Raw genomic sequence first — 4,551 nt, 5'->3', positions numbered from 1 at the left:
CATACCACCTCCCTAACACTGGGCATGGTGGTGCACATGTCATCTCTGCATTTGGCAGAGGTAGGAGTACCATGAGGTCAAGGCCAGCCTGGAAGGTCAGCTGGGATCTGATGGACTGAACTGTACTAACAAGCAAATCCTACATTTAAGCAGATAAACAATAGAATCTCACTGCTGAGCACATCTGAATCTAATCTTTTTGAAAGTGGAGTGGATGACTCTGCTCCATTGTGTGTTTCTGGGTTGTCTGTGTTTCCTTTGTGTAACAGCGCACTAATGTTGCATTAAAACAATCTGTGAAATGCTAATTTCACTTATGAGCCTGTAGAGCTGTCAGTGTCTGCTGGGCTGGGCTGGGCTGGGCTGAGAATCTCTCTGCATCTCAGGACCTGTGCAAATATCCTGGCTTGGCTGAACTTGCTTGGCTGAACTACCAGGGCCATTGCACTGCCTCCTAGTCACACAAGACTGCTGAGGCAAGCATAAGCAGAAAGGAGTGAAGACATTTCCAGGTGTCTGCAGGTTTTATAACTGGAGCCACCCCAGCCTCATGGGGAGAATGGAGCCAACTGTACAGAGAAGCTGAACAGTCTCAGTGGAAGGGGGGCAGGATGTGGCCCTATTATTCAAATTGTGTCAGTGATCGTGCTGGCCAGTACGAGGGGGTGGGGGCTGCATGACTTAGAGGAGGTGCGGAAGGAATTCTTCCTGGTTGTTCAGTAAGAGGATGTGGAATGGGTGAGTGTCTCAGATCTGCCACTACTGGGATATACCCATTCCTCTGGGCCCTAAGGCTTAGGAACCCCCAAATGCATAAGTGCTTCAGGCCTAAATATAACATCCTTGAAGCCCCCCATACAAGGGTGAGTTGGGGCACGAGGCCGTGCTGATATTTCCAGGACTGTTTCCATTTCACAATGCTTCATTCCAACACTGGGGTGCCCATAATAATGTGACACTTCTAACTGGGTCCCCCTAACACTGGCCGAGTTCCTGTTCATCAAAGGAGTTCATACACTCTTGGCCAGTAAACTCATTACACTCGGCAATAATGGGCGTCCTGTGCTACCCTGGCATGTCTTCTCCTCTTCACGCAGGGGTCAGAGGGGCCAACCATCCCCAATCCTGGTATCTGGCCTTGTCACAGGTCACTTTCATGTACTGTAGAAACCTTTGCTCTGCTCATGCACTGATTCTCAACGTGAGTGACTTGTTGCCTGGACTACAGGCCTCTACAATACCCCTTCCAAGCTAGTCTGGGTGGTCTTGCCTTGCACCTGTAGGTCCCTCTGCCAGCCCATCCCCTCAAGTCTGCCCACATGTGCTTCTATGGACTAAACTATTCGTATCCATTCACACACCTGTTCTCAGATCCCCCTGCAACCATTGTTCACATCAGATTTCAGTTGCCTCCTAAGTACTGGTTCTGGCTTTTACTTATTGCTTGACAGCCCCTGTGTGGTGGGACGACTCTGTGGGGTCTCCCTGACCTCCTCTTCCAATAAGGCTGTTGTCCCCGGGAACAGTTCTGCATGAGCATGTTGTTGGGTTGAAATATGAGGGAGGAGGCCTAGATGGTTCCTGTGCTTTGCAGCATTTATTCAGTCAAAGGTAATGGTTTTACTCAATCCAGACAGGAGTGGTCAGGTTCTTCTGGGGTCAGAGGCCAGAGGTGCTGAGTGGCCATAAAGGATGAGAATGCAAATGCTGTCACAGTGATGTGATAGGATAGCCTGGGCACTGGGAAGGCTGTCCAAGGCTCCAACCCCTAACTGTTGGATGCTGCCTCCAGGGATGGATCCTCTGCTCCTGGGAACCCAGCCTCAGCTCTGGGGCCTGGCCTTCCCCTGCTCCAGCCCCTGGACTCCTACTTCAGCCAGCTGCTCTGCATCCCTCATTCTGTTGCAGGCCTCATTACATGCTGTTCCCTTGGCCTGGAATATTTATCCTGTCTCCACCCCTTCTCACACTTTGGTGGGTTCAGCAACTGCAGGTTTTGGCTGAGGGAGAGGGAGAACCAGGTAGGAAAGATGACTTGTGAGGAGGAGGAAGCACTTTATCCTGCTTGCAGTCTGATCATCATTGGGATCTAGACCTTTGTCCTTCTCAGTGCATCCCTACACCTGCTACCACATTTCCAGGAAGCTTTTCACAAACAAGAGTGGAAACCAAACTTATCATGGCCCCAGGACTAATATTAGTAACAGACTGTTCATTTTGGACAGAGCCCTTCTGCAGGTCACAGATGGAGAAGCTACTAGGAGGCGGTTGGAAGGGGTGTCCTGAATTGGTCCAGGCTCACAGGTCTGGTCATCACTCACAGCCAGGAAGGAGGGCCCTGCCACTCAGAGTGGCTCTTCTCTGTTCCTCCTTGACCTAGGCCACTGTCTGATGATGGGCTGTCCCAGATCTTCGTGAAGGACTCAGAGGAAGGACCCACAGCTGTGTCTGAAAATTGGGGGAGGGCATGACAGGGTCACAGAAAGGGCCCAAAAGCCAAGGGGAACCTCATAAAGTGATCTTCTACTGAGGAAAAAGAAATTCTGCCATGAGATCTGAGACGACCTGAGCTGAGAGTCCCCTGTGGCCACCGCAGTGCTGAAACATTGCCTTTGGCTCTTGCCATGAATCTTGCTCTACAATTTCTCTTAAATTGTCCTCCTTAACTGAAAAGCCTGTGTGTACATGTGTTTGTACATGTGCACATGTGCACTGTAAATTGTGATCACATGAATGAGCACAGATCCACTCAGGCAGGCCACCATCCCAGGTCAAAGGTATTGTGTTCTGGACCCATTACATCCTCCATGTGTACATTCATGTTAAGCACATTTTGCCTTCCTGGAGAAAGCCCAGCCCCTTAGTACATCCCACACATCATCTCCAAATCATATCAACTTCTGTGGTGCAGTCTCCAGGCCTACTTTCTAGAACCCCAAATATCCAGGGTCCCTTCCTGAGAAGCACCCAGGTAACACTGGCCAAGCCTCCAGAAGTCAGCCTCAGTGGAGCTGAGTACATGTGGCACTCCAGAAAGGTAATTCACATGGTCTCAGGAAAGCCAGAAGTGTAAGGGCTCTAAGTTCCACTTTCTGGGTGGTATGGGGCCCCAGGAAGCCTCTAAGAGCTTCTACTAGCTCTGATCTAGATCCCAGAAAGATGCAGAATGAGTGAGGATTCTAGTATTTTTTTTCTGCTGAAAAAGTCCCCAGCGAAGTCTTTTGGCTTTGGAAAAATAGAATTAGAAACAAAACCCACGTCCTCATCTGAAAAGTCTCTCTGCAGATGTTGTGAGAAAGAAAGCACTTTTGTCACTGAAGAATCATAAAGCCAAATGTGATGCTCTTCACAATGTATTAGAAGTTACAAAGACAAGAAGGAACATCACTCTTTAGCACATCCAGGGCATCCAGCCATGCCACATCTCCTGAAAAGCAATAACCAGTCTTCAAGTGGTGGAATCACCTGCAGCATCTAAATTCCTACAAAGCACCTCCCCATCTGTGCTTAACAAGTGAGTGGCTTTAGGTGAAGGGGAAAAGGACTCCTATCTGCATGACAGGTGCCAAATCTGCCCCTTCGAGCCCAAGTTAATTCCCTCCCTTCCAAGAGACCAGAAGGCAGGGCACCCTCTTCCTGGATGCTTCCATTTCAAAGAGGCCCCTATGTCCTTAGACATTCCTGGGTGTAAATCCCATTTGTGAACATGGCAAAGAGGGAAGAGGAAGCATTTACAGCGACATGTTTTCTAAAGAGAATGCTCTGAGGAAAGGAGAGAGGATACGTCTTCTTTTGATTTTTTAAAAGGTACATATAAAAAAGTTAGATATTAGCTCTCAGTTTTCATTTTTCTTTTCCTCTATGTACTGTTATGGCTTGTGTTAAGTGTTCCTCCTAAGCCTCATCTGGTCATAGGGGCAGGTTTTTCAAAGATGACTTGATCTATAGAGTGTTTGATGCTGGGATTAAGGGTATGTGATCACTCAGTCACTCCACTGATTGGTTTTGTACTGCCCTAGTCCAGGTAGCCTAGTTACAGTGTAAAAGGGGCATAAAGATAATGTTATGGTCCCTTCCTTGTTACTTTGCTACCTCTTACCCATCAAGACCTGTTTTCCTCTATGATACCACCCTGCCTTAGAGCCAGCTGATTATGGACTGAAACCTCCTTTAACTTTGGGTGTTGGGTATTTTGTCTCAGCTGCCAGGCTGGCCTAAAACTCACAGTGATCCTCCTGCCTCAGCCTCCCAAGGGCTGGGATCACAGGCATGCACCAACACACCTGGCTCAATGATGACAAAGGTAACTGAAACAGAATTTGATATGAGAAACATGGGGTTGTTGCTATGAAGATACCTGACCATGTGGTTCAGGAGCCTTTGGAACTGGCTTATGGGAACAGTTTGGGAAAACTCAGAGGTGTTTGCTGGAAAGTACAGTTGGAATGCCTTAGGCTGTACTTGATGGGAGATTCTGAACTCAGAATACTAGAATGTTGACAGAAAAGTTTCTGGTAAAGACCAGGCTTGGGAGGTTTCTGCTGGGAAGAA

This window comes from Chinchilla lanigera, unplaced genomic scaffold (assembly GCF_000276665.1).
Source record: "Chinchilla lanigera isolate Chin_1 unplaced genomic scaffold, ChiLan1.0 scaffold00023, whole genome shotgun sequence".
NCBI classification, from domain to species: Eukaryota; Metazoa; Chordata; class Mammalia; order Rodentia; family Chinchillidae; genus Chinchilla; species Chinchilla lanigera.
The sequence above is the reverse complement of the archived record's forward strand: the minus strand, read 5'-3'. Positions refer to the sequence as shown.